Source organism: Corvus moneduloides, chromosome 5 (genome assembly GCF_009650955.1).
Source record: "Corvus moneduloides isolate bCorMon1 chromosome 5, bCorMon1.pri, whole genome shotgun sequence".
Classification (NCBI taxonomy): Eukaryota; Metazoa; Chordata; class Aves; order Passeriformes; family Corvidae; genus Corvus; species Corvus moneduloides.
In genome coordinates this window covers 38,958,262-38,971,009 of record NC_045480.1, presented here as the reverse complement: position 1 = coordinate 38,971,009, position 12,748 = coordinate 38,958,262, and the positions used below count along the sequence as shown (strand labels likewise).

The 12,748-nt window shown below is 39.4% G+C and overlaps 1 long non-coding RNA gene across 1 annotated transcript; it reads right to left on the bottom strand.

The window, feature by feature from the left end:
* Positions 1–6,795: 6,795 nt before the first annotated feature.
* Positions 6,796–12,305, bottom strand: LOC116443726. Its single transcript, XR_004240038.1, has 3 exons — positions 12,006–12,305; positions 9,476–9,515; positions 6,796–7,533 (listed from the first exon to the last, which is right to left on the bottom strand). It is a non-coding gene; the product is annotated as an uncharacterized LOC116443726 (long non-coding RNA).
* Positions 12,306–12,748: the final 443 nt, after the last annotated feature.

The window sequence follows — 12,748 nt, the reverse complement described above, 5'->3', positions numbered from 1 at the left end:
CTCTGACTTGTTCTGGTTAAAAAAAAAAAGGCATTGTTCCATTTTAACTTGCTTTTAAAAATGAAGTATATATTCTAAAAAGCACAAGTTTATCATACCAAATAGATTTAATGAGGAATTAAAAATCCTTGAGTGTGTAGTAAGCATCTCCTTCATTTAACCTAAAGAAAGAAAAAAAAAATCAAATAGATATGCACTGGAACTATTTCATTGTTAATAAACCCTGTTTGTGTAGGTTGAGTAAGGATGCAGAGAGCATTTATCAATGACACCCAGGGACACTGAGCACACTGTCAGTGCAATTGCAGGGGATGGGAAGCTGAGCAGGGCAGGGATAGTACAGAAGGCTGGGGCCATCCAGAGGCACCTGGACAAGCTTGAGAAGTGGGATGATAACCTCATGAAGTTCCACAAGGCCAGGTGCCAAGTGTTGCAGCTGGGTCAGGGCAATCCCTGAGTCACGGATTCTTCCCGGTTGGAAGAGACCTCCAAATCCCTCAGTTTAGCGCTGCCTCCCTGGCCACTCCCACCACCTCCAGAACCAGCACTTGGTTAGCCCTTGGGGCTTTCCCATGCCCTTCCCCACTTCCAGGAGGGCGGGCCAGAAAGGGAGCACACACAGCCCGTGCCTCTCCTCCACAGTCCCTGTAGGCAGCATGTCCAGCCACCGTGAGCGGCCTCCGCTGGGGAATGTCTTTCCAGAACAAAGGAATCAACAGCTGTAGCAATAAGCTTGGCCAGTTTTTCCTGACTTTTAGCATTATGTAATATAATAAAAGTATTTCTTGTGGTGATAACAAGGTCTGAAGGGAAGCCGTATTTTCAATCTACTGTTCCAAAGAAAAAACCATGACAACAACTTCTTGGTCTTTGCTCTGACCTGGGTCACTGAACAATACAAAGGTAAATATAAGCAGCCAAATGATAGGATTATATTCAGCCTGGATCACGCCAGCGTTCCATCCCTGCAGTTTTGTACCAATACAAACATCAGTGTAACTACATTTACGCTTGCAGCTGATGAGCAGCAGAGGGAGGAAGAGCTGCAGTCTCTCTTCCCCGCTGTACACAATGCATTTGATAGTGAAGTACAAGTTAGTGTGACATGTGAGCTGATGACAGTTCATTGCAGCTGCTGGGAATATTTCATTTTTATAATACCTCTACTTCAGCTCATTTATTTGTGTCCAGCTCCTGGCCCCGTGCAGGACACTCCAAGAATCACACCATGTGCCCGAGAGCATTGTCCAGATGCTTCTTGAACTCAGACTTGGTGCTGTGACCACTTCTCTGCGGACCCTGTTCCAGTGCTCAACCACCCTCTGGGTGAGGAACCTTTTCTTGATACCCAGCTTAGACCTCCCCTGACTCAGCTTCATGCTGTTTCCTTAAGTCCTGTCACACAGAGAAGAGATCAGTGCCTGCCTCTTCACAAGGGAGCTCACATTCAACTTGCCATTGACCAGGATCCCCAGATCCCTTTCCACAGTGCTGCTATCCAGACTCTTACTACTCAGTCTGTGTGTACATTCAGGGTGTTTAGAGAGGTTTAAATCTCACAAATAGCTTCTGCCAGTGCCCCCTCTGTGCCTGATTGGCTGCCAAGGGCTTCCAGGTCCGGATGGGGCTTGGGGCTGCTGTTCGTGTGTCCCTGGGTTCGGGAATCCCTCTGTACATCTTGATATAATCCTCACGCCGAGATTTACCCCAGACTCAAGATTATCTTTGAACTTAATTTCTTGTAATGCCAACATCTTCATGTGCACACCCATAAACATAAATACATTAAATAAAATTGACAGTGTATAGTATTACCTGCTGTGTATCTGAGTAGAAATTTTGAACCCTGGGATCTCTGTCTTCCTCTCTTCTCAAAACAGGAAATGGCCTTGTCCTTCAGAAGAAATCAAGCTACTCCCACAACAACAGAAAACTTGGAGATCTGTTTGAATGTGCACTGAATTCTGTCCACGCAAAGTACATCCCAGCATGAGAGAACTAACAGCTTATTTGGAGAAATTCCATACAAATCATTCAGACATCAGTGTAAAAAGAGTTAAGAAAAGTTTAAAAAACAGCAGCACAAACTGAATGGATAAAAGAACAAGATGTGTCAACAACATAAAACACATACCAATATACCAGAAAGTATCTGACATTCAGTTAAGGATTTCAGCACACCAGCTTTGTGCTTTTACCAAATATGGATACAATGCCCTTATTCTTGAGGGAGGTAGACATACAAAACACGAAGTAATTCAAAAGGAGTACAATTTTTGGAACTTCTGAGCAACTCAAAAAGCCATTAGGGGATGTGAAAGATATTTACATACAATTTTGCATCCTTGTAGGGTAAAAGAGACAAGACAAATTTCCCTCTTGAATAAGAACCTCTAATGAAAAATTAGATGGTCAATCATCTCAAACCTTACCCCAAATAGCTGATTACCAGGGTATTGCATCTCAATTACAATGCAGTACTAGGTGGCATATAATAATCCCATGTGTGTATCTTTATTAATAATGTTTGTCAGTTTACAAGTTTTAAAAGATACAAAAGCACGGTGGATAAGGTTGCCTTATAACTCCTCATTACTTCAACTAGCAAGGAAAGGAATTTTACCACTCATTGACTGGAGAAGATTTAATTAGGCAATAGAGGAAAGAAGATCACAGTTGGTCTGGTAAGCAGTATATGCTTTTCTGAAAAGAAAAAGAAGCATAATTTAGAGAGAATATGATTGACATCATAATTTGGAAGTGAATGGGATTGCTGGAGACTAATCTAAATACGAACAAACTGCTGGAGGACACTGAAAAGAAATTGACTATAAAAGCTTACACACTTCACAGGAAAAGTGCTTCTTGAGCACCACTGTCTGATATGCACTGAACCCTGCTGTGCTAGGCATTTAAGAACATTTGTAAATGTCACTGAATGATAATATAAAAGCAATTGAAAGCTCTCGGTGCACAATATGGCTATATGCACACATGATACAGTATTTCTATAGTTTTTATAAGATTAATTAATTAGTATATCTAATAAATGTTGTCCGATTAGAAGAGCAGTTGGTTAGGTAATTTCCCCCTGGGTTCTGCCCCATTGGAGCCCCCCCCACCCTGATCTTTTAGCCCTACATTTTATTATGTCTATGATGTATGGTGCAAAACAAAGTGTCCTTGCTAGACTAAAAAGCAAGACTAAACAGAATTCCAAGAAGGTAGCATAATATGTGAAAAAGTGCAACTACTATGCTAAAGTGACAAAGTGTTAGAAACTATACAGCTATATGTTAAAATCTATAAAGCTACAGATATATAAAAAGCAAAAATCTTTAGGCATCAGAAGTATAGGCAATTTAAAACAGTGGATCTCTGAACTTTACAGTTCTTGATTTTGCAATGAAAGCATGTCTCTATCGGGATTTTCAAATATTGTTGTTGCTTTCAGATTTTGAGAAAAACAATTCCAACTATGCAGCAACAAATACATGTAGGAAAAATGGAAAAATGAAAAAACGTGATTATTATATAGACATAATCTGTGAATAATCCAGGCTGTCACATTCTCAAATCCGAAATATCTAAGGCATTTGCCAATCCTCTGACTACCTGTTGTCTCCAGTAAATCATGCTATTTATTCAGGAGAGAATGGATTCTTCTCATGCTTCAATAGCTATTCTTAGATCTTTTGTTCTTCTGCCTTGGGGGAAAAAGGACAAACAAACAAAAACCAACAGCCCTAATAATCGCCACATACATTAATTTTGCTTTTAAGAAACATTACCCTAATGGAAGAAACTCTCAAAAATCAGTGATTCTCACAGATGTCCCAATGTGTACAGAAATCAGCATACGTTATAGATGTACTTGAAAATGAAAATGCATGCATATTCTCTCTGCAAAAGTACAGCATGCATTTTCCTATGATCTCCCCCATCATTCCAGGCCTCCAGTCCTGTAAACCTTAGGCACCTGCTGATCGGGGTGAATAGTTACTGCTGCCAGCCCACCCTTAATTCACTCACTGCTTCAGGTGTAACTAGGTGTAGCTAGGGACCAGGTGCAACTTTCCCAGTTATTCTACACTAACTGATGATATGCTAAACTTTATCTGCTAAGTCATCCAGCTTGGAAACAAAACTAAAAGCTGCAGGAAGTTAGTATGCAGAAAAAGGGAAATTACTGGTATGAAAAGGTCAAGCCAAAGGCTCCTGCAAGTAGTTTATAATTCCCTTTCATTCCTAGACAGTGTATCAGTGGGTTCATCAGAATTGCTCAAACTGAGCAGCTTCAACAGTCTCAAACTGAATGGCCGATGGGTCTGCGCAACCACAAAACAGCAACGCATCACCTGCACCAGATCCTGCACCAGAGCCCCTGGCTGACACTGCTGAGGGAGATTACTAGGCAGAAGAGAGGCCATCACACCCAGTGGATGCATACCTCAATCATGGGCCTTTTCACACCTTATTGTTCATCCTGTGAAGAATGCATGTTCATCATCATTGCTAGGAATTTAGTAGAAACAGAAATGTACTGAGATGTGCAAGCTTGATATAAGAAGTACACCCTCAAAAAGCACAATATGGGTCTATTGTGTACCTTAGCATGTTGAAGCATATTTTCCTCTACTGTTACTCAGCTGGCCCAACATAATCTACAATATACCTACTGTGAAAAATTACTTATTACAAATCTCAGCTGATGCCAAGCTGATGAACTGCTGTTATGCCTAGAAAACTCCTCAGATACAGAATATGCCTCTTTCACAAACTAATTTCCTTGAAGTGATCTGACCTGCACACGAAACTCTTAGTATGAAAACACTACCATTACAGTAGGCAAAGTTTATTAGTACATTCTTCTCTAGTCTTCACAGAGGTAATTCTTGCCATCTCTCCAAAGAAACCACAAAAATATGTACACTTACCTTTATCTAGAGATTGTTCTTTCCACTGTTGAAAACAGACATTCAAACCAGACATTTCTGCAGTCCATTTCACAGAATTACTTTGGCATGTTTCCAGGAAAACTTTTACCTTATTTATTCCAGATCTAAAATTGTGTTTAATTTGGTTGTTAATGCAAAGGTTTTTCCATTGTTTCGACTTTTTTCCCTCGTTATCCTTTATCCTTTTCTGATTTCGTTCAATGATTTTTTCTGCGTTGGAATTCTATTGATTAACCAAATTACATAGGAAGTATTTATGCAATTTTAGCTATGAAATGCTAAATGCCTTCCATAAATTTCAACTTCATTGCTTTATAAACCTGACTTATGTTTTCCATTTTCTCTCCTATAAAATATTTACAAAACAAAATCACAGTCAGTGCATACAGCACCAGTAGTAACCCAGTGGTAATGAAAGATATCCATACACTGTGAAGAAAACTTGTCCAAGGATAAAGTGCTATTAAGGCTTTGAGAACTCTTTGATCTTTGTTCTGAGTAAAAAGACACATATGTACTTTACCATATATATGAGTGGGTTAATAAAAAAGTCACACAAAGCAGCAATGATATTCAACTGATTACCTCACATATTCAGTCTAAAACCTTTTTTCTATTGTATTATTCAAACTTTTTTTAAAAAAATTATATTTATTCACTCTGTATCAGCTACTATAAAAATAATATGACATTTAGAAGAAACCATTTTAAAAGAAGAATTTTAATAGCTCATTTGCTAATTAAACTGAATAATAATAATAATAATAATAATAATGATAATGATACCTAAAGCACTGATTCCCTCGAATGCTTTTGCCACTCCCCTGTCCTGTCCCATTTTCTGAGTATTACCCAAGAAGCAAAAAAATTGTTCTACCCACGTAAGTAGTGTGAATGACCCCACTTTAAACCTCTATTCCCATAAGAAACACTCTGAAAAGATGTCAGGGCTGCAAGCTCAATAAAAGGCCAATGCTGATGCATATCATTATGCATCACTAAACAAACACCAGATTGAAGAGATTTAGGATGAAGACTTGTTAACATTTTGAATGGTACTTTTGAGGAAATGTCTGTCTGCATGTATTAAATAACAATCATTCAGACGCCAGGGTATGAAGCAGAACGTAAAAACCAAACTGAACTTACACACAGAGATCATATGATGAAACAGTAGTCCATTGAACATGTATCTGTGCAATTCTAAAAGTTAAATTTCAGAAAGCCTTAGCAAACTATCACAAGGATTATGAAATCATGTCCGAATATCTCTTTATTCCATGATGCAAGGTACGGGACTAATACTGAGGCTGTGCAATCAAACATTCAGAAATCAAATAATGATGAAATGAAAGGCTATGTCATGTAAACCCTATGCAGCCTCTACGAGATCTTAGCAGAGGCAGATACCCAGTCTGTACAAGTATGAGTCTGCACAAATGTACAGTCTGCTTTCAAAGCTGTTACATTCAGGAACTTGAAAGTCTTGCAAAAGGACTGAAGTGTGGACATGAGAGGCATTAGCTTCTACTCGGCTTACAACTGACCAAAATTTAAGGTATTTGGTTAAAAACATTTCCAAAGTTACCTATCCATGTAGAATGCTGGCAAAGTATCAAAACAATTATGTCTGCTCTAATAATACTGAAATACTTAAAAGAAAAGCTCTATAATAAACATTTCAAAAAAAAAAAATTAGATTAAAGGACCTTCCTCAAACTGTATGAAAGTTTGATACAGACAAAAGAGAATTTTCTTCCTTCCTGGATTTCTGATTGGGGCTTTTTTGTGAAACTCACTGACTGTCAATAACTGCTCAATTTCCTTTGCAAGAAAATGTATTAGAAAATTCTCTGCACTTTTATTTTTGCCTAGATCCTCAAAAGTTATTAATTATTCTTACAACTTTAAACTGTGATATTTTCATTATCATTTCCATTTTGAAAACAAACTGTAGATGCCATCACTGTAACCTCTTAGTTTATACAGGATTATTAGAAGGGTTGTTTTATCTTCACATAGTACATTTTCTGTATATTTGTAAGGAAAAAAAAACCTTATAAGCTTTATTAGTTAAATAACTTTATAACTTTGAAATATGACAGCTATTATTTAAAGTTTTGCTAAATTATATTTACTAATGTACTTCATAAGGGTTTGAAGTCAATGGAGAGAATAACCCTAAGCATAGTCTCTGATATCTCTTCTGTGCAATTCCCAAAACTGCAAACTCACTCTCACTCCCACCAGTACAAGTGCACAGAAAAGTGAAGAGCATCAAAACTGGCTATGAAGAAAACCCTCGGGGCTGGAACCCCTTCGCTGCTTGTTGGAATATTACACCATCCGTTCCATTTGTAGAACAAAGGTAAGACGAGAGTCCTTGGTGAAACATACCTAAATGTTTTCAAAGGAGAGGTGGTAACTTCTATGGGCTTTTGAGGTAATTGACTCAGTGTTTAAAAACTCACAGACAGCATGTCCCAAGGCAAAGCTTTAAATGTTGATGATTCCTGAGACTCATTTACAAGACTGGTTTCAATTTAGGATTTCAAATGCATACTCCAGGAAAATGCTAGGAAAAATAGAGATAAGAATGATGTATTGGCTTGTTTATATAGATATTAGGTATCAACTGATCATGAAACTGTGCAATATATTCGTATACAGTGACTACAAATATGTCAAAATAATACCTTTTTTGTTTGCTAATTCCTCAATACTGTGTATTTACATATTGTAGCTGTATATGTGTTGATATTTTTCGATTATATATCTATAATAATTATTATATATTTAATGCATGTATTATATAGCAATTATTATTCCAATCCCATATAAAATATATCCAAAACCTCTTCTAAACCTGCTTATATCAACACAAACTTTCTAACTCTCCAGACTGTTTGGATCTGAGAGTGGCAACAAAGGGAATTAAACAGCTTGTTGTTGGGTTTGTTTTGGTTAGACCACCCTTCCTTCTCTCTTGTCATGTAAAGGAAAACCTAGATTAACTGGTTCTGTTGGATTCTAATCTTGCACACCAGATAATGCCTCTATTTCTATCTATACCACATGTGCAACAGCACAGTTAATGCTTTTACAAAAAGTTTTTCAGTATCAGATTTATTGCCTAAATTCTGTGGGTTATAGCCAGGTTTTACCATTGCCCAAATTTCAAAGCAAATACTGTATGTATTAGATTGCTCATACAGCATCTTACAATTTCAGAGCCTTTTGTGATAGCATTACAAAAACCTCCTCTTTCATCTGCCAGGTTCTTTGGATTTAGTCAGGTTTTGCTGGCAAAGCCAGAAATTGTATTCCAAACAGTCTGAAAGTGGTGTTTCCAGTAATCCATTTAGATGAGTCATTGTTTCAGTGGCTCTCTCAGCTGCCTCATTCATGCTTTTAACTCTCAAATGCATACTTGCATCATCATTAAAGGGTGGTTGTCTTGGCTCTCTAGGCTGCTTCCTCCTAGATCTGCATACTTTCTCTGACTCGTTGAATATTTTGCATGATTATTTGTGACATTTCACCTTTTAAAGAGAATTCATTAGTTCACTGATCAATCAACCCGACTCCCTTTTCCAGACTAATACCACCAGGCTCAGGTAAGGACCAGAAAATTGCTGTATAAAGTACCACGGAAACTCAAATGACATCTCATTGAACAATTATGAAATACGTGAATTTAAAATTAATTGTTCCTTCTTTGATACAGAAAAACCGATACAAGATGCACACCTGATGCTGGAGAACTTAAAGCATGGAAAAACACATCTTTCAATAACTGCATACTTTGCCTCTTTATCTTGATTCTAACCAAGATATCAAATAGGACAGAAAGGAGGTGTGCACATCTTATCATGCATTTTTCATGTTTGATGGCGAGTAGAAACCTATCATGTTTTGTTTGAAATATATTTTTAAACAATTTTTCATCACTGCCCTCTAAATGTACTCAATTTGCCTCAGCAATTTTTTTTTCACCAGAAATGATCACTCTTTAGGAAAATGAAAAAGCTGGTCCTGTCTAAATAGAGAGCATGTTTAACAGCTTGTTTAACTTTTAAAAAAAAACTGACTGTCAATTTTTCCAATCCATCAACACCAAAGTATCAGGATTGTACCCCAACAATGTTTAGTCATTGGCTCTGAAGCTGTAATGCCGAGACAGACAGATGGACTTAGAAGTACAAGATCAGTACTCTGTCAAAATTCTAATTCTTTCTTCTAATAGAACCAGTGGATTCAATTCCAAGGTCCAATCTCTAGAAATTTACTCCAAAATGAAGAAATACAAGCGTTCTCAGTGCTGCCACACAAGTTTTCATTGCCACTGAAAAGCTCCTTCTCTCTCACAAGCTCAGAGGCCTACTCTATGTCACTCCTAAAAGCATCTATTTTTAAAAATAGTTTGTTTGCTACATGATTTCTCTCTGAAAGTAAATTATTAATCTATAATGGAATAGTACATTTCTGTTTAAAGGACATAGATGCTTTAAACATACCTATTTATTTGTAGATCAGAAGTATACAGAACTTTTTACCCTGGAAGAAAAAATAACATGGCTTTAGTTTTAAGGCATTAAACATTTGCTATGGTAGAACACGCCACTCCCAAACTCTAAATGCAAGAGGTTGTATTTTCAACCAACATGAATCAGTCCTTTGTTGAATCTCTTTTCATTTCACAATGGAAGGAGAGAAAGGAAAAATTCTGTTATTTTTTTACATGGTATAGGCTATCATAAAACAACAAGTAAGTTGCTGTTGCTTGTCTGTGTGATATGCACCACGTCTGCAATATTTCTGCCACCACCTTTTTCAGCACCTGTCTATTGGCCAATCAGAAAAAAGCAAAAGGCCTGAAGTCTGTTCAACTCCATGGAAACTCTTTCCAAAAATACCCCCAAGCTAAGTGTCTCCCTAATAGGAGCTAGTGACTGACAAATCTCTCAGCAGTTCATTCTAAATAGCCAGCTGTGTTTTAACTTTTATTTTTAAATTTTGTTCTACTGAAGGTAACAGCGGAAGTAATCAGCTGTTCCATGTTCCTCCTTCAACATTCATTCCTCTTTCCAAAAGTATGGATGTCACATTCTTGCACATTTGTCTTTGTTAGTGCTATGACTTCTCGCAGCAATACACAGCTGTCTACCCCTATCTGGCATCAGACACGTTTTTAGGTGGCAGGCAGCGTCTTCCTATGAACCACAGGAATACACTTGGCATAATCAAAAGACAGCATGCAATAGCTGTTACAAAGGTAAAGCAATGTAAAGCTGTACTATGATAAAAGCAGCAAGAGAAATAAATATTCATTTTCCTACAGATCAGCATCTCACAGTTTGTTGAAAGAGGCACATTCCTTTTTCAAAGTTAATCCCCTTGTAAAGAAAGAAGCTTTTATCTGGTATTGAACTTCAGTGCTGTCTGTGTGCCTGCTCAGATCAAACACATTTCACATGCTAAGAAGGAATCCAAATACATGACTGGCTGTGAATATAAACATGTAAAATATGCACCATAGGCTTGCAGCTAAAATTGATCTAATAGAGATCATTTTCCTCAATGAAGAGGAAAGTCTTAATCTTAGCACATACAACATTAGAAGATGACATGTGATGCTATAAAGCATTTTTCTCACTGCCCAACTATGGGAATGTTATGCGTAAGTGCAAGTAGTTTTCATATAAAAGAAAAAATACACTCTGTTTGAAATACAATCTTCACAGAGGTACAGGTAATATCTAACGTGAACAGGACTGCAGCACTTAAGAGTTAAGCAGTTCCATACTCCACAGGGCATAGAGGGATGAATAACTTTTCAGATACAGCACATGTAATTATAACAAATATAATTAATTTAAAAATAAAAGAAATGGTAAAGCCGTATGAATACGACTAACATGTACAGCATATAGGACAAAATCAACTGAGAGAAGAGCAACACTTAAAGCATTTAATTTAAACAAAACTAGACAAAATCAGAGCTAAGGTCTTATATATGGACTTCTTAAAAAGACCTTAATTTTAAGAAAGAGGCTAGTTCACACAGTCAAGACAAAAATTAGCTAACTAACACTAATGGGCTGCTTTTCTTCTTTCAAACAGCCTGTTTAAGTTAGTATGTTACTTTTGTGCCACATATTTTCCACTACAGTGTTTTAACTATAATTTATTTTGATTTTTTTCTTTAGAAAATTATGTAAGACTACAATGAGCTGATGCAGCTTAGATTTCTTAAATTTATCATATAATTTGAAATCTTTACATGCTACACTACACAATCTCGATTATACTGCCATGTGCCACTGCCAGATTCTACCCTTGCTTTCTCTATCCTTATGAGATTGCATCAGTCCTGCCTTCTTTAACTTTCACCTGTTTCCCCCCTTGCTTCTTAATTCAACATGAAATTGATTTCTTAAGTTTTCGTACTTTATCAAAATCAGCTGTAACACAGGCTTGCTTAAATTCTTATTTGTATACATTCCCAAATGCTAAAATGTAGAATGGCCTTTCTACTTAAACCACAGAAGACTGTCAGTTCAGAGTTTGTTGACACCTCATTTCTTTTTTTTGACACCAGTAGATAATATGCCTTAAATATTTTAATACAATCGGGCAGTTGAAAGGTCTTCTTCAGGCCACCTCACGGCTGTGGGCCCCGCGGTGCGGGGTGGCCGCAGCTCCACGGCACGGCTGTGGGCCCCGCCGGTGCGGGGTGGCCGCAGCTCCACGGCACGGCTGTGGGCCCCCCGGGGCGGTGTGGCCGGAGCTCCATGGCACGGCTGTGGGCCCCGCCGGTGCGGGGTGGCCGCAGCTCCACGGCACGGCTGTGGGCCCCCCGGGGCGGTGTGGCCGGAGCTCCATGGCACGGCTGTGGGCCCCGCCGGTGCGGGCTGGCCGCAGCTGCATGGCGCACTGCACAGCAACACATCCCGCAGGCGGAGCTCGGCCCGTAGGCACCCCGGGCGCCCCAGCCGCCCAGGCCGGCGGGCTCCACGCTCCCTGCCCCTTCCCGCAGAGCCTCACCCTGCCTGCCCCGCCCCCGCAGCCGCTCTCGCCGGGTATGGCCGGCAACTCTTCACCTCCAGCACCGTCGCCATTCGCTGGCGCCCACTCGCTTCTCCAAAGCCGGAGCCCTCCGGGTTTTCCCCTCAGTGCCTCACGCTGGGCCGCCAGAGCGTGCGTCGGCCTGTGAGGGGAGAGCCTGGACAGAGAGCGAGGCAGACTCAGAAACCAGCGTGCCATAGTGACAGGGCCCTCGAGGGAGTCTGATGAACACAGGGCCTGGCAAGAGCCAGGCTTAGGCAGCGCTGCCCTCGTGCCCAAGGGCACTGCCCGCTCTCAGGTAACGTGGACAGAGACATCTCTACCCTGGGCACAGTGTTTATTGGCAAAGATCAAGCAGCTTTGCCTTGTGTGTCTTTGTGATAAATCCTGTGAGAGTGCAGTGTGCTTCACAGCCCCAGATGCAAAAGTGTATTAATCACAGTGCACAGGGCTGCAAATTCCTGACAAAATTCCTGTGAAATTTTAAGGGATGTTGGGGGCACTCACTGGTCAAGTAGCTGTTTGTCCATGTGTTCCATTATTACCTGTCCAGCTATTAAAGAATACAACATCTTGAGAGAGAATGATATTACAAGTGCTCTGGTAGTGTTGAGCGACGGGAAGCAGAATGACAGGTTCCTCAGTCTGAGGTAGTTTGCCTCATCAAGACCTTAGATAGACCATGGACCTTGGACTGAGAAGTTTTCATCTCATTCCCAGTT